The following is a 26043-nucleotide window of genomic DNA, read 5'->3' on the forward strand; positions in this document are numbered from 1 at the left end:
ACGCAGGCGGTTTCCCGCGGAGTTCGGGGCGGACTACGCTTCGCGGCCCAGCTCGCCTGCCCGGGAGGGGCCCCTCGTCACACAGAGCCCCCCAGGCGGGGACGTGGGCGGCGCGGAGCCCCTGGCCCGCTTCGTTTGCACCGTTGCCGTTGTCGCCGAGAAGCGGGTGCTCCAGACGCAGCCCCAGGCGCCCCGCCTTCGTCCCCTCCCGTGCCGCACGCCGCACCTGCTCTCGTGCGTGTCCGTGGGGAACCCGCCGGTCCCGGCGCCCGCGAGGTCATCCGTGCCAAGGGTGCCCCTCCGGGCCGGCGGAGGGCTGCCGCCTCCTGGAGGGGTGCCATGCTGCATCCCAGGTGCGCGCCGTGGGTGCCGGGTCACGATCGCTGCGGGGCGAGGGCGGAGAGGCGGGCTCCAGCCAGAGCCTGCCGGCTCGCAGCGCTTTCCTGATGGATGGAGCCTATTCTGGGAAGCAGCTTATTGTCTCACGTGAACAGGCTTTCCGAAATAAATGACTGCTTTCTTAATATTTTGAATCATTTTCTTCAGCGCATGCTTTGTAGCCGTGGTTTGAAAGCTTGCCAAATATATGCCTTGCGCAGCTCCCTGTGGGGCCGGATGTACAACCAGCCCGAGTGGTGTGATTTAAGGTCGAACATAATTGGGAACTCAGCTCTCACCTGCTTTGCATTTGATAGAGTGGCAGCGAGTGCCCCGGAGGTATTTCTCCGTTAAAAAATTATGTAGATGACGAAACGCACATAGTTTCACCGCCTCATGGTAAAGTCGTGTCTGAAACCACGGGGCAGAAACACCAGCGTGGTGAAGAGTCACTCGCCTTTGGCAGTGGAGGCGGCAGTTCACGTCACACGCACCCTGGCCGTTGATACCGTGGACGTGACTGAGGACCTCGGGCGCGTTAGGCGAGGTCGCGGCGTGGAGAAAGGTCCCACGGCGGCTGACGTCCATCCGGAGCCGGCCTCGGGCCAGCCCTTCGCCAGCTGGCGCGCTTCCGTGGCCACGTGCTTCCGGGATTGAGCCAAGGACGCGGCGCCCCGTCCCTGTTCAACAGGAGTCCCCAGTCCATGCAGTTCACACACGGCCGCGTGTTCGTTACTGCGGGATCGTCAGTTTCCTGTAATTGAGACCTTTTCACATCCGCCTGGCGCTGGTGGAAAAAAATGCTTTCGAGAGCCCCACCCCCTGGAGCTCTTTAAAAGACGAAATTGAGGGCTCTTTGAAAAGTCACATATGAAATTCAAAGTCTGTTTACCCAGGCCTGGGTAGTGTTATCAGAGGCTTAAGGTGAACCTGCGTGTTAGAGGCTGAGGGTACCCGAATCGCGCGCCTCAGTCCCCAGGACGCGGGCGATTTCCAGGCTGGCACTGGAGAAGAATAGCTAATCTGCCCGTTACCACGGCCAGCAGCGTTTCCCGGCCGTGGTCTCCTGTTGCCAGGCAGTGAAACCGTCTCCCATCACCCCTGTGAGAAGGTGAGTCTACCAAGGAAGGGAAATGAAACTCTGAGGTTGAAATTTTACCATCTCAACTCGTGCAATTACAATAAATTTTCTCCAAGTGTTTTTCTTCCTGAAATTTTGGACACTCTCTATTCCTTGAAAAGGTTGATTTTCTGTAGAATTTAACTCTAGAATTAACTCTAGAATTTAACCTTTACGTGTAAACAACACAAGTGTGAGTTTTTATATATATACCACCAGAAACAATAAGTGAATTTAACAAGGCTATAGGAAGCAAGTCAGTCGTATTTCTGTACGTTGGCCAACAGATGGATGAAAAAAATCAATACCATTTACAGTGCTTCAAAAACATTAAATACCTTACAATAAACCCAGGTGTATCCACGTCACACTTCTTTCTACGCTGAAAACTACAGCACATGTGGAGAAGAATGAGAGACCTGCGTGAATGGAGGGCTGTACCATGGATAGAGAGATTCAGTGTTGTTAATGTGTCTGTTTTCCCTAAACTCTATGAATTCAGTGCCATCCCAGTCAATATTTAGACGTGCCGATTGTAAAGTTTATATGGAAATGCAAAGGACTCAGGAAAACGAAATCAGTTTTGAAAAAGAACAAAGCCAGAAGATGACATTGTCTGGTTTTCAGGACTTCCGATAAAGCTGCAGTAATCAAGACTGTGATATCACAAAAGGACGGGCACACGGATCAATGGGACGGAGTAGAGTGTCCAGAAAGAGCCCCCTACATAGATCATCCATCGATTTTTGACAAAGGAGCAGAGGCGCGTCAATGGAGAAAGGACAGTCTTTTCAACAAATCCTTATCATGCGGTTGGATATCACATGCAACAGATATGAACCTCAACCCGTACCCCGTACTACCGTAAACAAAAATTAACTCAAAATGGATCCGACACCTAACTTTAGATTCGAAGACTATACAACTTCCAGAAGAAAACATAGGAGAAGGTTTTTGTGACCTTGGAATAAGCGAAGATTTCTTAGATACCAAAAGCATGATCTATAAGAGGAAAAAATATGGATTTCTGACTTCATTAAAATTTAAAATTTCTGTTCTTCCAAAGATACTGTTAAGACAATGAAAAGACAAGCCACAGACTGGGAGGAAACTTTTGCAAATCATGTGTCTAATAAAGGACTTGAAGTATCCAGAATATATGAAGCACTCTTAAAATTCAGTAACATGAAAACAACCCACTTTTAAAAAACAGACAAGAGCTTTGATTAGACACTGTAAGATATACAGATGACAGCCGAGCACATGAAAAATGTTCACTGTCATTAGTAATCAGGGAAATAAAGTAAAAAACACAGTGAGGTGCGAGCACACACCTCTCAGAATGTCTTCGGCACCACGTGGACCCTGACGACCGCAGCCCTCGCTCCGCACTGCGGGGGGCGCAGAGTGGTCGCAGCCGTTTGGGAAGGACGTTTGGGAAGGACGTTCGGCAGTTTCTTATAAATCTGCACTTAAAAAAAGTCTTAAATCTGTGCCACAGTATGTCCCAGCAACCCCACTCCTAGGTGCTCCCTCGAAGAACGGGAAGCATGTTCACGTGGCAGCTTGTGTGTGACTTTACAGCGGCTGCGTTCACGATTTCTGAAAGCTGAAAACCCAAATGTTGTTCGTCTGGTGAATGAATCGGCATCTTCATCGAGCTACTTACTTACTCAGCAAGGAAAAGAAACGCGCTGCCGTGACGTGGCCAAATCTCACCATGCACGGTGCCTAGTGAAGAGAGGCCGGACTCAAAGGCTCCCTCTGCCCGGCTCCACCGTACCATTCCAGGAAAGGTAGAATGGCATGGAGAGAGAGAGCAGTGCTTGCTGGGGTTAGAGGTGGACGCGAGCTGGCAGCAGAAGGGCACAAGGGAATTGGGGGGGGTGAAAATTCTCTGTTTTCATTGCAATCACACAGCTGTATTCGTCGGAATGTCTGGACCTGTGCACCGATGCACGTGGGAAGGCCCTCAGCATCTGAGCTCACCAGGGCAATACAAATCGAAACCGCGGCGGGATGCCATCTATCGGGATGGCTAAAATGGTGAGATGGTGGAGCAGCTGGTAGGTACATAAGTGGCGTAACCTCTTTGGAGACCAGTTTGGTCATTTTTATGAAATTAAACATCTACGATACGGTCCAGCAGATCCACTCTAAGTATTTACGTTAGAGAAATGAAAAGAAATGTTCACAGGAGGACTTGTACAAGAATGTTTATATAAAGCCCCCAAATTGGAAACAGCCCAAATATCCATCATCTGAAAAATGAGTAAGTGAATTATCGCAGTGGAGTGCTGCTGAGCAGTGAAAAGGAGTGAACCGCTGGTCAAACAGTGAGTGGATTTGGAAAACCAAGCGCAGCTGGCCATTGAACAGCGCAGGGCGTGGGGGTGCTGGCGCCCCGCACAGTCAAAAATCTGCTGTGACACTAGACTCCCTTAAAACTTAAGTTGTCCCTCTGAATCTGTGGGGCGTTGGTTCCAGGACCCCCTGTGCTCACCAGCATTCACGAATGCTCAAGTTTTTCTATTTAAAGTGGTGTGTAGATCAGTGCACACAGTCAGCCCCCCGCATCCGCGTACCCCCGACAGCGGATCCTGAACAGTGCCGGCACTGAAAGTAATGCACTCGTAAGTGGACGGGCTCAGTTCACACCTGTGCTGTTTGAGGGTCGGCTGCGCGTACGCCCTCGTGACCCCTGACCTATTCCTGGCTCCCCCCACCTCGTTCCTCCTTTTCCTCCGGCCAGCTCCTGCCCTGCAGGGTGAAACCTCATCTCCTGCCCGTGGCGGCGAAGCCCCGTCCGTGCAGCCAGCGCCTGTCCCTTTGGCTCCGGGGCGGGGGGGGGGGGGGGGCGGGGCACCCGTCGTTTTAGTTACCCGCGCCCTCCTCGGTGTTGTCCTCGTCCCCGGCGCGGTGGGTCGTCACGGGGCGCTTCGCACGCTGCTTTATTAGTGGTTCGTGACGGTCTGTTCACACGTCGGCGCCAGCACCTGCCTCTGTCGCCTGTGCGTCCCGGGGCTAGACGCAGGCCCTGGACGCGGACGGTGCTGGAGGGCGGGGCGGAGTGCGTGGTGGCTGCCGGGCGGCCGGCCCGGTGGAGCTGGCCCTGGGCTCCCTCGCGCTGGCCCTGCCCCTCCCACGCCGCCCGGGGCACGGAGCTGGGGCCGCTCGTTCCCGTCTGGCTGTCTCCGCTGGGGCCACGGGAGCCCTCCACGCCGCCCGCGGCCTCTGGCGGGCCGGGAAGGGCCGCTCTGTGACCTGGAAGCTGGGGCCGCCAGCTTCCGGAAGAGGGATTCCCTGTTTCATTTCACGTCGAGATGGTCCTGGTGATCTGATTCTCCCTGACTCGTCCTCTCTAGGGGGCTGGAAGCCCCAGGCCCGAGCAGGAGTGGGCTCTGTGCCAAATGCACGCACGTGGTGTCGGGCGCCGATTGCCAGTTAGAGGTGGCGAGAGGCTCATGGCGCAGCTGCTCCTCCCTCTGCACCCCTGGCCTTGAGTGAGGTGGCACGTGGAGCAGGAGCAGAGGCTCCATCCTGGGCCGGTCCTACCCCTGCCCCCCACCCCCATGGCCACAGAAAGCAGGGTGGTGGCTGGTGCTGCAGGCAGGGCCGGGGACGGGCCAGGGACCGCGGAGAGCGGCGGAGCTGGGCATCTTTAATTGATGCCTCTAATAATTACTGTTTAGGAACAGAAGGCAAAGCGAGATCGTTCCAGAGGCGGATCAGAGCGACACGGAGTTGGAAGTTGGCTCAGGAACCGCCTCCCCTCCCTGCTCGGTGGTGGTGATTTAAATATATTTTTTATTTAATTTTCCTTCCCCCTCATTTTTGAGTGTGGCAGTCTTTCCCTAAAGGGAGTGGGAGAGGGAGGTGCAATATGAATATTTTCATACAGTTATTATTTGCCTGGGGCCAGTGCAAGTTTCTTAAGTAAATCAAAACATGCATTTTGGCTAAGTTTCAAACCTCCCTGCCAGAGCCACAGCGGGCAGCTGAGCGGGGGCGGGCGGGGCCGCCGTGCCCGTGACGCAGCCTCGCTGCTGTCTGGCAGGGTCCCCCGGGCCTGAAGAGGACACGGAGGTCCGTCTTCATGACAGACGTCATTTTTTAGGCCCCAATATTTAAATATTTGTGACTCGTTGGTTCTAAGTGCTTTTCAGTTTGTTTGCTTTTTCAGAACCCGGCGTGTGGTTTCTGTTGTGCCCTTGAGCTGGGGAGACAGCAGGAGTCACGGGGCATCCGGGAGCCCGAGCGGCAGCACCGACCTTTGCTGTTGCCGAGTTCCAGACATCGGGGCCCTGGGCCGGGGGAGGGGACGCCGTCGCTGACCTCCTGGAGCTCCCGCTGTAAGGGGACAGGGCAGACTAAGTTGCAGCCTCAGCTGCTGGTCCCCCCCCCACCAGTCTCCATGTTTCTGGGAGGGGTGCAGGGATTTTAAAGGATAGGATGAAGTCGCTTCCGCTTAATTCAGGGGCTCCACATGGAGGCAGCTGGGGATCCCCCGGCTCCATCCAGACCGCTGCGATGTGACCTTCATGAGCCAGGGCACCTCAGGCTCGTGTGCCCCAGCCATACAGCGAGCTCGCACCTCCCCTGGGTGACAGTCCCTCCTCAGGGACATTGCAAACTGTGAGTCGAGCAGCAGGCACCAGGCCAGCCTGACAGGAGTTAAGGTGGCCATCCCTGGGGCCAGAGCCACCGCAGCCAGAGGTCGTGGACCCGACTTCCCAGAGAGAGCGCCCCTGGCCACCCAGCCCTTCTGCGTTTGCCCCCTCCCAGAGCCAGCGCGGTCCTTCTCGAACCTAGCTCAGATCCCGCCACACTTCCCGTAACATCCGGGTACTTCCCGTGACCTCAGGCTCAGGCAGTCTGCTCCCGGCTCCCGTCGCCCATGCCTGTGAACGTGCCGTTCTTCTGCCCGGGACCCTGGACAGCTCTTACCACGTCCCCTCTCCAGAGAGCACCCCCTCGCCCCTCTTTGAACTGCCCGTCCTGTGTCCTCTCCTCATTCGGGCATTATCTGCCTGCCCTGGAGGCCAGGCCACAGGAGGGAGGGCTTTGACTGTGGCCCTTGGCCTTCCAGGCCCGGGCCGGTGGGTCCCCAGCGTGCAGCCGGGGCGCCCGGCCATCTTCTGGGGTGAGCAGGCCGATGGCCAGGCTCCGTCGCACTTCAGCACCCAGCCCTCTCCCCACAGCTTATCCGTTTCTGTTTCCTGGCCCAGCGACACCGTCCACTGCTCCTGCAGGTGCCCGCTGCGAACGTTCAGGAAGGGCGTTTCAAGTAAAAGTTCAGGGTGCTTTTCCCAAGAAAAGGGTTTTGCGTCAGTGAACGGGCAACTCGCTCACCTGATTCTTCTCCATAAATTTAGGCCTCTTAGGACACTGGCCCTGCTGCCTTTTCTGGGTTTGACACAGTCGCAGTTTGTGTTTGGGAACCATCGTCCGCGCTTTTTATTTTCCTGGTGCAGAGAGTTGGGAAGGTGGACGTAATTTAAACAATATACTTTGATTCGGCTTTGACAAACACTTCCCGTGAGGTGCTGGGGTGCAGCTGCGAGACCCGGCTCTGTGGGTGGCCGAGAATCCCCTGAGGCGCTCCTCGTTCACTGTGGAGCATCCTCCGCTGGGACAGCCTGGGCTGGGCTCCGGGCGCGTGTTTCTCAGCAGGAGCCGTTCCTGACAGGTCAGTGTGCTGCATTAATTTCGCCAGCTTCCGGCTGGCCTCCTCAGAATCACACGAGTATTGAGAAATCATTGTCGAAGCTCCTCGATCAATTTAAATTTTATTAAAAGGCATCGAATCAAAGAATAACTTAGCAAAGTCCAGTAGTCAGCACGAGCATCTTGGCTACGTCACGTTGTAATTCTTCATCCGGTGGAGGCAGGTGGGATGAGGCGGGCTGCGGGAGAAGCCCTGATTCGCGTGTGTGCTTTGGTCAGATGACTGTTAGGTGTCAGCCGGAGGGTCCTTGGGACCTGTGATGATGTAGATGGAGTATTTCTGAATTAATTCAAGATACACTCAAAAGGTCAGTTTTGCCTCTGCTCCAGCTGCAGCCTGGAAGAAAACTCAACAGGTGTGCCTTCTGGGCGACACCATGGCGGTTTCGTTCTCGGGAACGCCCTAAAATGACACAGACGGAAATGCTGCTGGCCCCCGGGGGCGGGTCGAGAACAGGTGTCATCTGGAAATTCCGTAGCTGGAGAGAGCTCATCCCAGCACTGCTGGGCCTCGGGACCCCGCCAGCAGGGGCCACAGTCCCCAGGTGAATGGGGTCTCCACTGGGAGGTGGGCCCTAGAGCAGACCTGGGGGCCGGCCGACACAGCCGAGGGGTGGCGCTGCACCTGCAGAGGTCCAGGTGTGTGGGAGAGGCGGGTCGAAGGCTCTAGGCGGTTTGGATCTGAGTGGAGCAGGTGGGTGGCTCATGCGAGGGAACCCACAACGGGCCACCTGCTGCCTTGGGCCGATCGCTCATCTCGTGTGACTCAAGTAAAATTGATCCGTGTGCTCAAAAAGGGTCTTGAAAACCACCCCTAAATGAGCTTTCCAGCTCTCGTCTTCCAGGCTCAGCTCTGAGAAAGGCTGGTGACCCCCAGTGTCCCCTGTGGCCTTAAGCGATGGAAGGGTTGGCTTCTGCTTCAGCGGCTCGCCCGAGGGCGGCCCCGTCACTGTGAGTCCTCGCGGAATCTGCAGGACCCCTGGCTCTCGCTCTGTCCGTGTCGAGCGGGTCACGCGGTCCAGCCGGAGCCCCTGCTGCAGCATCCGAAGGCAGGGTCACCCGTCGTCGGGCTGCTCGGTGCTCAGTGGCGCACTTTGTCCTCCTCCCGCTGGGTCATAATAAAGGTCCCAATCCAAATGATTTCACAGCCTCCACGGGCCGTCCCTCGGCGACCTCTGGGTGGGAAAGAGCTGTAATCTCACAACGCCAATACTGCGACTTCTTTCTTCCTTCTTGCTGAGTTTTCGTCTAGCATCTTTCTGCACGGGCAGTGTCACCTGGGTGACCCGAGGCTGGTGTGTGTCTCTGCTGAGCCAGGCCGGAGCCCGGCTTCACAGGGTCAACCCTCGGAAATGTCGAGGCTTGTGAGATAAAGCCAGCTAAAAACCCCCGTATATATATATATGTATACACACACGTGTGCGAGAAGCGCCGAGCTCGGCTCCTGAGGGCAGCGCGCCCGCACGGCCTGGTCAGGACCCGAGCTGCTGCGCCGCCGCCCTCCGCCTGCCCTGCGCCCCGCCGCTGTGGCGCGATTTGGGGAGGACGCACGTCCTCCGTCCCTCTTGTGCCTCCTGTGTTGGCAGAGCGCAGCGAACAGGGCCGGGGACCCGCGCCGGACGTTGAATGGGGGCCTAGTTAAAAGATGGAGCCGCGTTCCCCTGTCCCCTGGCCGGTCTCAGTCCCCGGCCGCTGAGTCCAAGGCGCTTCGGGCCCGTCCCTGGGCCGCCAGCCTTCAGTGCCACAGCCGTCTGCGGCGAGTGCTTGGTTTGCGGTCACTCAGCAGCGAGGGGGTTGCGGCGAGGCAGGGGCCTGGCGGGAGCCGCGGGTCCCCGTCGCCGGCCTCCGGGACGTCGTCCTGGGTTGCTGCCCACGCGCAGGAGCGGAGCAGGCGCTGGTCGGCGGCAGCTGCGTCACTTACGCCCCCTCCGCCATCCCCCGCGCCGGCCACGCCCGGCCGGCGGCCTCCGCTTTAAATTAACAGACCCAGTTGGAGGGAGTTGGGGAGGGCATCCCTGGAGGCCAGGCGCCCTCTGCTCCTTGACCGTGGACTGGACGAGGACTCGCTCAGGACCAGGCATGGCGGGCTGGCTCTGTAAGGCGGTCCTAGGAGGGAGTTTCGGGGCCCAGGAAGCCTTTGTCATTCCTTTCAACTCCCCACTTTCTTTGGGGTGAAGGGAGGAGGAGCTGAGAGAGCCTCCTGCTGGCTGGCACTTCTGTCCTTTCTCTAGTGAGCAAGTCCAGAAGCCACTACTGGGGAGGGAGTGGCCCCCTGCCTGAGGGCCGAGCAGCTCTAGAACCCCAAGCCCTCCCTCCAGGCCCCTCCCTTTACCTTGTCCCTGCCTCTGGCGACAAGGACAGGCAGCTGAGTCTGTGGCCAGAGCTGCCTGCCGAGGGCGGTTAAGGTCCCTGAGCTGTTTTCATCATCTGAAAAATGGGAACACCGAGACTGCCTCTGGGGTGCGTTGTGGAGTCCACGTTACTTCCTGCTTCTTCCCCGTCTGCTGCCCGCACGGCCCCTGCCCTGCGCTCAGCACTGCGCGCCTTCCCGGCTCACCTTCCCGGCTCACACCTGCGCCTGCTACATGTTTGTTGAGCAAACGAATGTGACAGTGATTTGCACAATGATAGCTAAGGACACCCCACCCCTCGTCTTCCTGCTCCCTCCCCGGCCCTTTCCTGTCCTTCACAGCAACTGAGGGGTGAGCAGCTTTGATGGCCCAGATTTTCGGATCCCCTAATTGGCAGGTGGCTCTGTGTGACAGGCCCGGCGTGGGGAGCAGCATGAGCCTGGCCCGAGAGGCGTGGCGGGCTCTGCCTCCCTCCCTCCTCCACTCAGCTGCCTGGCTCTGGACCCTGACGAGCCGGTTCCGAGCCGGTTCCGTGGGAGCCTCCCAGCCAGTCTCGCGCTCCTGAGCTCGGTGCCACGGGCAGCCATAGCCCTGGAGGTCAAGTCCTTTCCCACCAGCTGCTTCGGGATGCTCAGCAGGCCGGTGGGGGTGAGCAGCAGCAGGTCCATGTTTGTTTCTGAATGAGACGTTATTCCCAAGAAGTCACCCAGTGTGAAGACGTGCGCCGTGTTGCTAATGGACGCTAATGAAATATCGAAGTGCGTCCCTCTTCCCGTCGGCCTCCCGCAGGCCCTGCTATCCTCTTGGTTTTAGTCTGTCTTCACGTGAAGAGCCCCAGGGAACAGTTCTTGGTGCTTTTCTAAATAACCTTGGTGCTTCTGCCGTGTGGGGGGTCCGTGACTTACGCTGGTGGCCCTGTGCCTGGGTGATGGCCTCGCCCTCAGCAGGGTGCGGTACCTGGGGAGATAGCTTTGGGTGACCCTCCCGTCAACCTGTCCTCCAGGCCGATGCCTTCTCAGCTCCCTTACACCCACCTCTGCCTCCCCCTCAACAGGAGACTTGAGCCCAGTTTGTAGGGAACACGCTGTGACAGCTGCTCTGGACCGGGCCAGGCCCGCGGCCAGCTGCCCGGGTCACAGAATCCGCCCACCCAGTTGGGCAGCTGGGGAGGCGTCTGTTCCTGTGCTGGGGGAGGAAGCTTGGGCCCAGTGTGCATGTGGCTGGCCCGAAGGCACAGAGCCGTTAAGTCCCGGAGGCAGGATTTGAACTCAGCCCCCACACCGTGAACTCCAGTGCTCCGCTTGGACTGCCACAGACTTCACCTCGCTAGGTTGCCCGCTGTGCGCCATGACCTTGAGCGAGCTGCATTAGCCACGCTTCAGTTCCCTCTCTGGAAAGGGCCTAAGTGCCATCCTCCCTCCTCGTAACACTCCAGGGGACAAAGGCCGTGCGGAGAGGGTCAGGTTTCAGCGGCAGTCCCTGCCACAGGGCGCTAGATCGCTGCCATCATCGTCTTTGCCCTGGCCGCCCTGCGTGGCCCCCATCCCAGGCGTGGCTGCTCGGGGCGGGGGCGGGGGGGGCCGCCCCACTCCGCACTTCCTGTGAGTTCCGCACGGCCGGACGCGGGCTCCGTCAGGTCACTCAGTGTCTGCCCAGGAGCCTGTGGGGACCTCCTAGAGCCGCTTGCCTTCGGGGTTCCCTGTTCCTCCAGGCTCGTTGGGGTGGCCTCCCCAGCAGAGCATTGTCATGGCAAGGGAGACATTCTGCCCCTGGTGGCCAGCACCCTGCTTGACCCCCGGAGCTTTCGGCCAGGTCCTGGCCCCTGCCTAGGGTGCCTTGCTCCTCCCCCCAACCCCCCCGTTAACTCCCCCCGGCACAGACTCAGATCGGCCCCCACCAGGAGGCCCCCACCAGGGAGCCGATTCCTGCCTCGAACCTGCTCCCCTCTCACCGAGAGTTTTCAGGGTGCTTTGGGGAGGAGCGGGATCCCCTCCGACTGAGCTGTGCCGGGGTCTGGCTCCTCGACGGGGACCGGGCTGAGGATCGTGCAGACGGGGAGGTGGCGGCGAGGACCGGGGGTGGCTGGCAGGGCTGGCGTGGACTTGGGTTCGGAAGGCGCAGGAGGGCATTCGAGGGCACGGGGCGGGAGCCGCGAGGGCAGACGGACAGCCCTTCTGTCTGCAGCACCCGAGAGGGCCGAGAGGCCGCGCTGGGCGAGGGTCCCCGCTCACACGGCCTCACGGGGCCTTTGGGTGCTGTGCACAGCCACAGCCGGGGATTCCCGCGGGTCCTGCATGATGCCTCCCTCCCCCCGTTGGATGTAGGTCACAAAAAGGCAGGGCCCGACTCCGACTTTCTGTCGTATCTGGCGCTGGCACAGTGCCCGGTGCATCTAACGGTACCGCACAGCCCTGGAATGAACGCATGTGCACGTGAACTAGGGCGAAGCCAATTCTCTCCCTCCCCCCCCCCTCTCTCTCTCTTTCTCTCTCTCTCTCTCACACACACACACACACACACACACACACACAGCTGCAGCGTGCCCTGGCCAGTGGCCACCCATGGCCATTTCCTTTGGCCTCTGGCCAGCGGGCAGGCTGCATGGGACACTGTCTCCTCCTCAGGTCCCTGTCCCAGGCAGACTGCGGGGGAGGGTTGGGTCACAGGCCTTTCCTTCTTCGAGATGCAGCCAGCCTGCGCCCCGCTTGGGAGAGTTGGGGCCTTTGGTTCAGAGGTCTGAGGAAACGGGGAGCCCACGTCAGCCGGGCGGGTGTCGGGAGCCGCCGCCCCGGGCGCTGCTCTGCTGCCCCCTCTCCCTCCCCAGGACGCATTCTTGCCTCCATCCCACCAGCTCCTCAGTTTAACTTGCGAGCCTGCGGCGCACCAGGGAAGGCATACGGTGCCACATGAGGAGCACACGGCAGAATTCTCGTTCTGTGCGACTCAGGCGGCCTGTAGCCAGAGCTGCTGCGGACCGAGGCCGGCAGGCTGCCGCCCCGCCTGGCCTCCTGGGCTGGGTCCGGGTGCCTGTTGGCCTTGGGCTTAACGAAGCCTTCTGACTGATTTTTCAATTCATTATTTGTTGAAGAAAGAAAAGCTGCTTTAATGGAAGCTTTGAAAATCCAGGAGCTTTGGGTTCCTCTACTTCATCAGGCAAAGTGGATTCATTTAAGTAGTTTTATTTAAAAAAAAAAGAAAGTACATATTTATGAAGGTTTCAAAAATTAGATTTTCCACTTCTTTCACTCCAGGAACCTAAAAGCCAAACTTGGAAAATATTTTTTGTAGTGGGCTATGTGTATTCACTGAGCCAAGAAGTACAGCCGCTTTATAAGGGCTCAGCATTCCTGCATTTCATAATTTCTCTGCCCTGTGCTCTTGGGTTCTCTTCCGACCTGGCCTCCTGGCTTGGTGGGAGGAGGGTGGTCAGTTCAGGCTGCAGTTTGTACATTTTCACGGATAGGATAAGAGCTGTCAGGTGGGAAGAGTTTTGGAAGATCCAGGTAAACTGCTTTTCAGGATGTGGGGGCTCAGTGCAGAAGCAGTTTAAAAGGAGAGGCTTGTGGAGGGCAGGGCCTGCCTGACTCCTGGGGGCAGAAGGAGGTGACGAGGACCAGGACCGACATGGTGAATTGCGTGAGAAGCAGCAGCTGCCTCCGGCCCCAGCCGTGTGGCTACTTGGCGTAGTCAAGCTGTGTGTCTGGGGAGGAAGGTGGCGCCAGTGATGCTCACTGTCACCGTCACCGAGGGACCAGGCCTGTCTCAGGCTGGGTGGTGGCCCCAGGGACCTCTCCCAGGCCCTCCACCTTCCAGGCAAGAGTGCGGTCCCAGCTTCAGGCCTCCCCCAGGCTCTGGCCGGCCCTGACCGCCACCTCGGGGCTGTGCAATTGGAGTCTCTGGATGAGCTGGGTGGTTCTGGGGGGTCCCTCACCCTGGGCGTGGGCACCGGAGCCCAGAGTCTCCAGGACACCCCTGTGAACGCCCTTCCTGCCTTCTCGTCCCAGGCCCGGCTGCCTCAGAGGCGGCCACGCCACCTGGGAAGGGGTGAAGGGAGCCGGGGCGCGGCGTCTTTCTGTCCCTCCTCTGCCTCCTCCTCCTGCCCGGGAGGGAATCCCCGGAACAGCACGGCTCTCTGGGTCTCCCCCTGGCCGGCCTGCATCCGGCTCCCCCACTTGTCAGCACACAGCCCGGGCCTCGCCCAGGCATCACAGAGCAGAAAGCTCATCCGTTTTCCAAGAAAGGACGCTGAGAGAGACGGCCAAATTGAGTTAGGAGTGCCAGGAATCCAGGCCCAGGGCGGCCGCCGAGTTCCTGTAAGGCCCGCCCCGCCCGCAGCAGCTGCTGCCACGCGGGGACCAGGCGGCTCCCCCGCGGCGCCCGCCGCGGCTGCACACTTCACCTCGGCCCTCGCTCCTCCTTCAGACTCAGCCTTCGCCTGGTGAGCGAGGCCCCTGAATTTCCAGGCACTCCAGGCTTTTAGAGGAGATTTTTTTCTTCCTCCCATTTTCTCCGTAAACAAGTTCTGAACACCTGCTCTGTTCGAGACCTGGGGCGGGCTCCCCAGGGGACCAGGGACGAGCTCGGCCCACTTTCCAGGGGCGCGGGGAGAACCCCATTGCGCAGGTGCAGATCCCTTAGCTCCTCGGTGCAGCACTGAACACCAAGTGACGATGCTCACTGCGCCGCCGTGACGACCTGGACGAACCCGGTGGGGCGGGGGGCGGTGTGTCAGGAGGTAGGAAGGCGGCATCGCAGGCCACCGCCGAGGCCTGCGGCAAAGGCCGTGCGGTCCGGGTGGGCACACGGGGTAGAGCAAGTGACATTGAGGCTGAGCCTTGCAGGATGAGCGGGAGTTAGCCAGGGGAAGGGAACGGGCAGAGGACCATGGTTCCAGGCAGGGGACTTGCCGTTTGGAGGTGCGGCATCCACAAAGAGCACCGTGTGGCCAAGAACCTGCGCGGAGACCGGAAGCGCGCGGGGTGCGGAGCGAGGGCGAGGTCGGCCGGCGTGGCGCAGGCGTCGGCCGGGGCCCTGGCAACGGCCCAGGCAGCCTGGCGCGGAGCTAGTGCAGCAGGCTTAGGAGGCACCGGAGGGCCCGGGGCGGTGACGTCCCTGTGGCTCGGAGGAGAAGGCCGGTGGCAAGACCGTGTGAGGAGACCGTTTAGAGACTGTGAACTTGCTGCAGTAATCCGGGAGACGACGGGCCAGAGCGTGGCAGCGGAGCCGGAGAGAGGCGACGGGCTCAGGAGGGGAGGGAAAGGGACCTACGGGACGTGGACATCATGGACATCAGTGGGATGTGGAGGGCGAGGCCCGGAGGGGCCGAGGACAGCCCCACGCGCCCTGCGCGGGCGGTGGCCGGTGGAGACGGCCTTCGCTGGGACGCGGGGCCCGGGGAGCGCAGCGTCCACTGCAGTGGGACGGAGGCCCCCTGGAGACACCCACGTGCAGTGGGACCCACGAGCCGAGAACTCAGACTCGGGGGCGCGGGACGTGCAGGGGTGGGACTGGGCAGACAGCACCCAGCAGAGCGGAGCGCGGCGGGAGCCCGGGAGCCCGCAGAGGCCCGGCTGCCGAGGGGCCAGGCAGGACCACCATGCGGCGGCTTTGAGGGCCGCGTCACGGGGGACATTCGACGCCCTCACTGGTGCAGAACCGTGGCCTCACCTCAGCCGGCGGGGGCTGCGGGCACTCGGGGTGCACGGCCCGGTCACTAGACCAGCATGCCTGGGACAGCGGGACAGGGATGGAGGCGCCTGGTCAGCCCGGGGCCGGGGCTGGGCGGCGACGGGTCAGCCCCAGCACCCCTCGGGCCCTCGGGCCTGGCTCTCTCTGACCGCCCGCCGTGGCATCCAGCGGCGGGGCCTTCCCAGCTCCCGTTTGCAAAGAATTCCGCGGTTAAACTTAAACGAGCACCTGTCAGCCGCGCCGTGGACGAGACGCAACACGCCGGCGTGAGGCGGGTCCTTTCGCCCAGTCCTGAGCCTCCTGCTTCTGAGAGGATTGAAGAATAATATTTTCTTAATCTAAAAGAACTTTACCTTTATGCTTGACTGAAGCACAGGCCCCGTTTGTCCCAGGAGCCAATGGGAAGCCGGGGTTCGGGTAATCTATGCAAAGGCCCCTCAGCTGCCCTGCATCCATCATCCCAAGTGACAGAATTTACATCATTAATCATTGGCGGTAATAGAAAAGTCATTGGAATAGAATGTTGTCACAGGATAAATGTCTCCCGATTGCATGTAAATGTCTCGGCTTTACTGCACGGTTTGTGCTCCAGAAATACCGTGGCTCTAGCGCAGTGTTTCTCTGGCGCTGAGGCTCCGTCACCACCAGCCCATCCGGCCTCCGCCTCCCCCGAGGAGGCCCGGGCTTGCCCTCCGGCCCAGGGCTGTCGCCCACCCTCGCCTCTGCCCACACCGGTGTGGGCAGGGGAGCAGGGCTGACGACGCCCTGAGGGTGACGGAACGCTTGTTTCCAGCAATCCTTTGTGTCACCCAGATCGTCTGCCATCCCGTGGCTGGAGGGATTTGCACCCTCCCCTCTCCGTGACCCGGAGGAGGAAAGGAGGGGACCTCGGCCCAGCCTCGCTGGCAGCCACAATGGCCTCAACTCCAAATGCGGAGGCTGCAAAGTGACCGCGGCCGCAGAGGCCAGGTGACACTCGGCCAGCCGGAAGCTGAGAGCGAAACGTGTAAGGCCGCTTGACCGTTTTGGAAATGAAGTCCACAGCGTTTTTTTGGGCTGGCATCTTTGTGTCCCATGACCTGAAAACACTCTGTTTTTAGAAAGTGCAGATCTGCTCACACCTTTTTCCGGAGGTTTGTGTCTCCCTGGCCCGACGCCGCCGGAGGAGGCCGCGGCCTGGGAAGGCCGGCTGTGCTGGGGTGCGAAGGACTTCGTTCCTGTGGAGCCTCAAGCTCTCTCTTTCCACACAGCGGTGTTGGAGCCCTGCGGGCCCAGCAGGAGCCCTGGGCCCCAGAGGCCGAGGCAGGAGGCCGCTGCCTTCGCTGGAAGGTTCGCAGGGCCTGTTAAGTTGAGGGCGGACTCCGCAGGACCTCAAGCTGTGTTAAACCCCAGCCAGGCGTCTGAGCCTATGATCCAGGCTTTGCAGAGTTTGGCGGGAGAAGAGGCAGCTAAGCCCCCCACCTTCCTCAGGGAAGTTCACAGGTCATCGCCTGGTGGATGTGGGGGTGAGCCGAGCCCGTCTGAGCAGGCCGTTCCCCAGCCTGGGTGTCACGGGCGGGACGGATTTTAAAAACTTTTATGTCAACCCAATGAGGCCATTAAAAGCCAATCACCAGCTGCTGGGTTGTTATTTCATAAATGGAAAAATATTTTAACACCAACAATAGAAGAGGGACATAATTTCAAGGTAAAGAACGTTGCTTCAAATGGAGTAAGTGTAGCTTTACGGAGAATTCGTTCCATGGTTCTTGCTTTTGTTCTTCTCTTCTTTTAAACGTCTGGCAAAGATCTGCTCCTGGTCCCCAGTACCCTTGTTTCAGCTGAGCGAAAGGGGGGGGTGTCCGGCCAGGGCCCCACAGCCAGGGAGGACTGTGTGGCGTTCCTGCTATCTCTGGCTCCTTGACCAATCACAGACTTAGCAGAATCACTTATTGCCACCTCTCCTGGTTCTGGGGACTGGCCGGGCTTGGGGTCTCCGTGCCAGCACCGTCGGAGGGCTGCCGGGCCGCTCAGCCCACATCTGGGATGATGCCAACTAACCGCTGGGGGCCGAGCTGGGGCCCTAGACCTCCCTCCTCCCTCCATGTGGTCTCCATGGTGATTTATGTGGCCCCAGAGATGTGTGCATGGAGGACAAGGCGGACGGAAGCTGTGGCACAATGTCACGGTTTTTTTTTTTTATGCCTGCAGCACCTGGTCTTCCTGGGTGGCCTCCCATCCAAGTACTACCCAGGCCGGACCCTGCTTAGCTTCCGAGATCAGACGGGATCGGGCGTGTTCAGGGTGGCTTGGCCATAGACAATGTCATTTTCAAGGGGAGGGGACAGACTCCTTCCGGATAGGAGGACGCTGACGGGTTTGCGACGTGCTTTAAGACTACCACCTGGCCCCCGAGCTCCCTGGGGGGGCCGACTTTGATCTGGGGGCTGGTGTCTTGGACACCTGCCCCCGTGGGCTCCAGGAAGGAGTCCGGCGGAGGTTGCTGGAGGTGGCTCTCCAGTGAAGTCCCTGCTTGCATTTCTGTGAAGTAATAAATTTCACGGATAAGGTAGATTCCATCAAATAAGTATCAATTAAGCTCTTTTATGATCATAACTGAGATGATGAATTAAAGTCAATTTGGAGGGAAAAAAAAAAACCGGTAGAAGAACAGAGACTTCGGGAACGCAGCCCACGCTCACAGAGTCCCCCGCTCCCTGCCCCAGTCGACAGGAAGGCAGCCTTCAGTGCCTGCTGTGTGCGAGGCTCTGGGCCGGCCTCACGGTATGCAGAGGTGGGGGTACAAACTTGTGCTCCTGAATATCCATGAGAGATTTGGGGTGGCCCTGTGTCATCCCCAGACTGGGAAGGGGCGAGGGCCAACCCTGTAAGTCCCTCTGCTTAGTGTGGGCTAGCGGGCTGGGTGGGTTTTGTTTCTCGGGAACAAGGTGCCTCTGTTTAAGGAGCTTGATGTAAGAACCCCGGGCAGGTGAGGACTAACAGGACATCTCACCGCAACGTGGCCAGGCCCTCGCCGGTCTCCGTCCCCAGGCGCGGCCCGTTCAGGGTCCGATGTGTGGAGTGGAGGTGGGTTCAAGGGGCAGGGAGATATGTCTCTCACACCTGGGAAGGGTCTCGCCTGCAAGGGGCGGCCACACGAGTTGCTCTCCGTGGCGATGAGCTGGCCAGCTGGGCAGGAAGGTGGGTGGGAGAACCTGGCGGCCACTGGTTTCTAGTTACCGGAGACCAGGTCCCGCGCCCTCCCCGCCTTGGGGCGACCCAGGCCTCCAGCAACCAGCCGCCTTCTCTCCGCCCCCTCCCGGCTTCTGCAGAACGCCTCCTGAGCTCCCTCACCCCTCCCCCTCTGCCTTGTCTGCTCAGCCGGTCGCCCTCTGGGTGGCAGACACCCCAGAGAGTTCGATGCTTTGAAATGCCTGAGGGGAACCTTCTGGTTCTCTCAGGGTGACAGGGCCCGTCCCCAGGGGGTCCTCCAGAGCCGGCCCTACCCCGGCACCCGCCCCCTCCTCTGTGTTTCTGTGATTCCTTGGAACAACAGAGCATGGCAGGCTCCACGCGTCTGCCCCGCCCATAGCCCCTTCTGAAAACAGGCCAGGGAGGCAGGTTGGGGGCAGGGTTGGGGGCAGCATCGGGGGTGGGGAGATGGGAGGGACGTGTCCCAGGCCCCGAGGAAGTCAGCCTGACACTGGCCTGCCAGGGGCACCTGCTCATGCATGGCGACAGGGTGACAGGCACACTTCTCGGTGTTGGGGACAGACATTCTTATGCATGGGACTGCCCAGAGGTCACATTCTGTATCTCAGAATCAGAGAGAGCTGCTGGGTTTGGGGATGATTGTTTATGCCACAGCTCTTGGCAGAAGGAGGAACAAACAGTTCCCCAAGGCATAGGGCCCATGGGACACGAGGACCCTCTGTCGGGCAGGCTGGTTTGCAGCCTCCCAACAAGGAGCAGCCGGTATGTCCAGTGACAAGGAAATGGAAGGTCACTTAGAGTCTGTAACAGCCCAGCCGGGCCTGGCCGCGCAGTCGCTGAGCCGTTCATGTGAGTGTCAGTCCTGTGTGCCCGGCACCGTTCCAGGACCTGGGTGTAGACAGTGAGCCCAAAGGGAAAAGCACCTGCTCCCGGACCTCTGCGTCTGGCTGGGGAGACAGGCGGTAGGGAAGAGCCAGCTGCGGGGCCGGGCCGGGGCGGCAGCTGCAGGGCCAGGAGACGTGCAGCGGAGGGAGGGCCACCCCGCCCCTTCCCGAGGTGGGCTGCGGGGCTCCGCAGGGCGCACCTGCTGGCCACTGGGCCCCTGAAGTGCGGGGAGGAAGCGGGGCACCCCTGCCCGGCCCCTGCTCCTCCCTCCCCTCCCGGGTGCCGGGGCCGCTGCTCTGCCCCGGCCGCCTGGGAGGAAGTGTGTATATTTAGACTCTTCTGTACTTTCCGTGGTAACAGCCGCTTTATTCCTGGTGAAGAATGAGGAAAATGGGTCAGCCGTATTTACTAAGACGCGCATTCCAGCTCCTTTTCCGAGGCTATTTATAAACTTCAAAAAGCGCGAGCTGCGTTTTCACATCTTGGCAGCCGGAGCGCCTGCGAGCCCCTTCGCGTGACCGCACAGGGGGCCGCGCGGCCAGCCGACCGGGCCGGCAAGTAGGGCAGGCGGAGTCCGCGGACGGCGATTCTGGGGACTGCGCCTGAGTTTGCCTCCGGCGCCGACTCCTGGCTTTTTCCTCATGTGCCAAGTCCTGCTTTCCTGGGCCTGGCGAGGGGGCTTTGCCGCGGGTACAGGTGCAAGGGATGCGGGGACCCGCCCGGAGCCGGGGGACCCGGGGACCTGGGGGGCACCTGCTCCTTCCCGCCCTGGGGGGCGGGGCCTCTAGTCCTGCGGCTCGGCCAGGGCTCTCTGTCTCCGCCAGGGCTCTCTGTCTCCGCCACCCCTCCGACCCCGTGCCTTGTCCGTGTGTCGTGGGGTCGCGCTCACATCGCACCCGATGCGCAGAGCAGTTGTAGCTCCTCCCTCTCTAAGTGGCCCCACCTTGCTTTCAAGAGAGGGGCCGGGGTCCCAGGTGTCTAGGCCTGCGAGTTCAATCACGGGCTCCCAGCAGCCCTGGGAGGCAGCCCCCTCTCCGCTTGGCTGTTTTGGGTGCATGTTCAGTCTTTCTGAGCAGCCCTGCCCTGCTCCCCTGTGCACCTGGGGGATGAGGGTGTGCCCCTGTGGCCAGGGGATCGCTGAGGGATGGGGTTCCTGTGCTCGGTGACGCCTGGGACCATCCAGCTCGGGAGCCACCAGCCCATCTAGACTAGGGCCGGGATGAGCCCCGCCCACCAATACCTTCTCGATGTCCAAGGCCCCCTCCAAGGAGGGCTCTGCATCCTGACGATCAGAGCTCTCAGCCTCGGGGCCCCTCTGCCGATGAGGTGGATGCATCCTCCAGGGGGCACCGTGTGTGGGTGTGGGGGGCACTAAGAGCCAGGCCGTGGGTGGCCCCTCCCCTCACCAGCCAACCACCTGGGGGCGGTGCCTCCTGTGGCCGTCAGTTGATAACACAAGTACTAACGATGACAGTGACAACCGCCATCACCTCAAGCGGCTTCCTCTGTGCCAAGCGCGTCTGAGCCCCGCTCACGACTGCGTCGGGCTCATCTTCCAGGCAAAGCGGGTCGTTGCGGGGTGAATGAGTTGTTCCAAGGCGGTTGCTCAGGAGAGTGCCTGGCGGTCCTGGGCATGAGCGCCACACGGGGTGGTACCCACGGTCATTCCCCATTATCTCCCATCTGCCTGCTCCGTGGTAAGGGGCCTTGGGCCAAGCTCCCCCCCAGAGAAGTTCCCAAACTTCCTTGTTCTTGGAACCCCGAGGGTCTCGGCGGTTTTTTTTCATGACATTTTTAGGCTCAAAGAAATACCTAATAGTTCTGTTTATTATGTAGTTAGATCCAAACACCTTAATAAATATTTGAGTCCTAACAGCCTAATAGCTGCCTGAAAATATAACACATAATTTTTTATTTCATTCTTAAATTGCCGAATTACTTACTAATGGGATATGCGTGCCCGTCGGGCGCTGGGCAGCTTTTCCAGTCTGGGAGTCAGACTGGGCATCCAAACTGAGTTTGCGGGGCGCTTGCTTTTCATCTCAGGACCCACCGCAGACCCAGCTTCGCGAGGACGTGCTGTCCTCGGAAGGGCTGTGGGCCGCTCTCCCGGTGCAGCTGTGAACGCCGCCAAGCCAGAGTTCTCGCTGTGCCTGCCGGACGTTCGGTGCGGCTCGTTTCCCTCTGCGAGGTGAATGCCCTGCAGGCCTCATGCCCGGGTTGTCTAGGCGCACAGTTTGGGAACCACGTGGCTTGCGGCTTTCCCCTCGCGACACGTTTCCAGACCCCTGCAGCCCTCTGTGCGGGGTGGTTCGGGACAGATGACGAGGATCCCGCACCCCGCCTTCTTCCCTCCTCCCCCCTCCAGTCTCCGGGGACAGGAAGGGGTGGGCTCGGCACGCCTCCTCCCTCGGCTTCCTGTTCTGCCCGGGGCTGAGTCTCCTGGTCCAGCTGTCAGGGTGTGGACGGCATCTTCGCCACACTCGGGGAGAGCCCGGTGATCCGAATCCGCCAGGATGCGGATGCAGAAAACCCCCCTCGTGGCAGCACGCCTTCCAGAACGTCACGCGGCTGGCACCGACGTGCACCACGCTCGCCGTTCCGGGCTGGGAAGCCCCTTCGTTGCTTCGGTGGGGGGGCTGTCCGCCGGAAGTACTGGACCCCGTTGCTTCCGGGGGCGGGGAGCTCCCCAGACCACCAGACCCATGGGACGGGGAGTCAGGACGGGTGTTTAAAATGCTGTGCCCACTACGCGGGAGAGGGGACCGGGTGTCCTGCACCTCCTTCCGCGCCCCCTGTTCAGCAGGTGCGGGTGGTTGCGGGTGCAGGCCGAGGGTTCCGGGGCAGGCGGGGCTGCACGTCATCAAACAGGTGTGCCCGCTGGGGCCTTCGCTTCTGCTGCTGGCTCCCCCCCAGAGCCTCTTCACCTCCGCTCCCATCGCCCGCCCCATCGTAACCTCCGTCTCCCCTGGGGAGCGGCCACTGCGCCCGCCCCCGCCTGCCCACGGCCTCGCCCGCTCACCCGCGCCTCGGCACCTTTGCGTTTGCCCGTCCGCCTGAGCCGCCCCCGCAGCTGGCCTCGCTCGCTTTCCAGGTCTCACCGGACACGCCGCCCTTCAGAGAGGCCGGCCCCGAGCGCCCCGTCTAACGAGAGGGCCCCCCGCTCCCCGCCGGCGCCTCGCGGCCCTTCACGCCTGAGCTTCGCCCTGGCAGAGCCTCGGCCGTGCCCCGCAGCGTCGTCCGCTGCCTCCGGGCGCGAGCGGCCTCACGGGGCGCCGCGGCTGTTACAGATCAAGTGGACGCGACTCGCGGAGTCACCAGCTCTTAATTTTGCCGGCCAAGAGTCGGAAAAATTCCAGCCACCACGGATCATCAGCGTTTCGTGAAAGAAAAGCTGGAGGACGTCATCCCGAGATGAAGGGCCGTTCTTCACGCGGAGCGAATTGAGCTCAGCCGGAAGGCGCTGCGTCGTTCCTTTCCGCATCTGCGGCAGACGGCTGCGGACCCTCACGAGGCGGCGCGAGTCCTTCGGTGGGTGCTTGGGAGGTGCCCGTCGCCCCGCCCCGTGGAGCTCGGTGACCGCCCGATGCCACCCTGTGTCATTCCCATGCTGCCGTTTGTCCCCTGCGCTGAGCCTGGCGGGGAACCGCGGCTTAGACCTACGCGGCCTTCGCGCACGCTCTTCTCTGCCTCGAAGGCCCCCGTGGGTCCCTGGACACTTCACGTCTGGCTGGGCGCCCCGTCCTGAAGCTTCCCAGGACCAGGCTCGCCTCGCCCGCGACTTTGCCATCATCCGTCCGCACAGCAGGCCCCGGGCGGGGGACGGTGGGCGGTCTGTGGGGCAGGACCCAGGCCTCCCTGGGCGGTGGCGTGGGCAGCACGCCGTGGTCCTCACTCTGCGCTCACACTGCTCAGCCCCCTGAAGGACGCAGTTCCCGCTGCCTGTGGCCATCCACGAGCACGTGACGGTGACCAGCCTCGGGCCACGGCTCAGGGGTACATGACATGGAGTTCTCTCCCTTTCGATGACTACTTTAATTTCTGTTTCAGCCTTTCATTCCACCAGGCCCCAGAAACAATTGCACTTAATTCTGGGGTTCCCCAGTCAACTCAGAGACCCCCTGACCTGGGAGTGAGGGGCGGGTGGGGGAGACGGTCCAGGCCCTTAGTTACTGCTAGTTCCTCAGCTCCCTGATTGTCACCCTTCACGGGTCACTGCTGTGCCCCGTGGCCCCCATGCGAGGCCTCTCCAGGGCCAGGTCCTTCTCAGCTGCTTCTGCACCCCTCTTGGGGGTGAGGGGCACCCGTTTCTGTGCTCTGGGGCTCAGGGCGAATGCTGTCGCTCCACTTGGGGAATGAGGCCCAGCCCCCCTCGGGAGTGCGGGCCCCTCACGTCGCCCGTCACCAGGGTGGGGAGGACGGGGACCCACAGGGCTTTGGTCCTTCTGCCCCTGTCCCCGTATCAGCCCTCGTGCGGGGTGGGGATGCCCCGGTCTGGTTAGAATTCACGGCCACAGCGATGGGGTGAAGAGGGACCGCTGCTCACACCTGCGACGTGCTGACCTGCTGCCGGTGTGAGGGCCTGACCTGGCCGTTTTGGGGGAGACTGTAGGGCGTCTGAGGAAGGGGCGAGGGTGCGGACTGAGCACCCAGGGGAGCTCGCTCTAAGTGTGCGGGGGGCGGGGGGCAGCACACACGGGGGCTGCGTGGCGCCCTAGCTCACTTGTCCCTTCGTGTCTTTGTACTTACTTAAAGCTTTCGGTTCAGAAGCGCTGAGCGAGGGGCGGGGGGTACAGGAGGGCACGCGGAGTCGGCCTCCGTCTCGCAGCCGGGGACCGCGGCACGTCTCTCCAGCTCGCTCGGCCGTCAGTGCGGGGTCGTTAGCGCCTTGTGGGAGTGCGCGCTTCCCGAGGGCCATGGGGTGCCAGGCGCCCCTCCGCGAGCACACGCACGCGGATCTGTTAAGCCGCGACAGCTCTGTGCGGTGGATCCTACCGTGCCCTGTTCACAGGCGAGGACATCGAGGCACAAAGCGTTCACGTAATGTGCCTAAGGTCAGCGCCGCGCGCCTGAGCGGGTGGGGTGTGTGCACACATGTGTGCGTGTGTGTGTGCGTGTGTGTGTGTGCATGTGGGTGTGTGCGCGTGTGTGTGTACGTGTGTGCGTGTGCGCGTGTGTGCGCGCGTGTGTGCGTGTGCATTTTGACGGCTGAGACAGAGCCGTGAGCACACGCACCAGGCATGGTTCTTGACCTAATTCCTTTCGGGAGAACAACCACATCTTTCTGTCTGTGTCCTCGGGGCTCGGAACATGGCTCTCCTGCATGAACGAGTGAGAGGGGATGTTGTTATTTTTTTACACCCACAGCGCCTGGTCTTCCCGGGCGGTCTCCCATCCAAGGACTAACCAGGCCCGGCCCTGCTTAGCTTGCGAGGTCAGCCGGGATCGGGCGTGTTCCGAGCAGCGATGCCCTAGAGGATGTTTTGAACCCTAACGCGAGCTCTTCTACCACTAGGGGCCAATCGCTGTTTCCCCTGTTGATTTGCTTTGTCGTCTTTCCTGGCCCAGCCCCGAGCCTCTGCACATAGCTTCGGGGTGTCCTAGCCTTTTTCTAAAAACAGCCTCTCGAGGCATCGTTGACACATGATAAACTGCACATATTTAAAATGTACGACCCGATGGGTTTGCGCACCACCATCACCAAACCAAGAGAACGGACGTGCGCAGCCCCCAGAAGTGTCTTCGAGCCCCTGGCTCCGGGGCCTCCCCGCCTCCCCTCCCAGGAGACTCCTGTCTGGTTTCTGTCACTGCCGTTAGTTTGCGTTTTCTGGAGGTTTATATAAATGGAACGATACAGCCTGTACACTCACTCACGCGCGCGCGTGCACACACACACACGCACTCTCTTTCTCTCTGCCTCTCTCTCTGTCTCTCTCTCTCTCTTATTTGGTCTGTCTTCTTTCACTCCGCATGATTCTTTTGCAGCTCATCCATGTTGTGCATCATTTCATTCCATTTTATCACTGAGAAGCGTTCCATTCTGTGGATACGAGACAGTTACTTTGCCTGTTGATGGGCGTTTGAGTTGTTTCCAGCTTTTGACTGTTAGAAAGAAGACCGCTGTGACCATTCGTGCACAAGTCTTCGTCTGGACAGATGCTTTCTTTGCTCTGGGGTAGACACCTAGGAGCGGAAGGGCCGGACCTTATGGAAACCGCCCCTGCCTTCCAAGATGCTGGCGCCATCTCCAGCCCCGCCGGCCAGGCCTGCGAGTCCCCATTCCTGCTCATCCCCTCTGGGCTGCTGGTTTTCACTGCGGCCATTCTGACGGGGTGTCGAGGTGTCCGGCCCAGGCTTTAATTTGCATGTCCCTAATGACTCATGATGTTCAGAGTCTTATTGGCTCCCCCCGCCCCCCGCCCCGCACCTTCCTGGTGAAATGTCTGTTCACATCTTTTGTCCCTTTAAAAAAATTAGGTTATTTGTGTTCTTATTGGGCTTTGAGAGTTCTTTATCTGTAGTCTAGATAAAGCTCTGTAGCAGATACGTGCTTTCCAGAGATTATGTCTCTGACTTCCCTTTTCATCCTCTTAACAGTCTCTTTTGAAGAACAGAAGTTCATATTAATGAAGTCCAATTTATTTTTAATAGATCTTGATTTTGGTCTTGTATCTAAGTGATCTTTGCCTAACCCAACGTCAC

General features: G+C 60.2%; 1 protein-coding gene and 1 pseudogene across 12 annotated transcripts in view; one reads left to right on the top strand and one right to left on the bottom strand.

The window, feature by feature from the left end:
• CAMTA1 (calmodulin binding transcription activator 1) overlaps positions 1 to 26043 on the top strand; it is a 731085-nt gene that overhangs the window by 92555 nt on the left and 612487 nt on the right. The window lies entirely within an intron of this gene.
• On the bottom strand, positions 17446 to 17564 carry LOC118605360 (annotated as a pseudogene).

Source organism: Rousettus aegyptiacus, unplaced genomic scaffold (assembly GCF_014176215.1).
Source record: "Rousettus aegyptiacus isolate mRouAeg1 unplaced genomic scaffold, mRouAeg1.p scaffold_m13_p_1, whole genome shotgun sequence".
NCBI classification, from domain to species: Eukaryota; Metazoa; Chordata; class Mammalia; order Chiroptera; family Pteropodidae; genus Rousettus; species Rousettus aegyptiacus.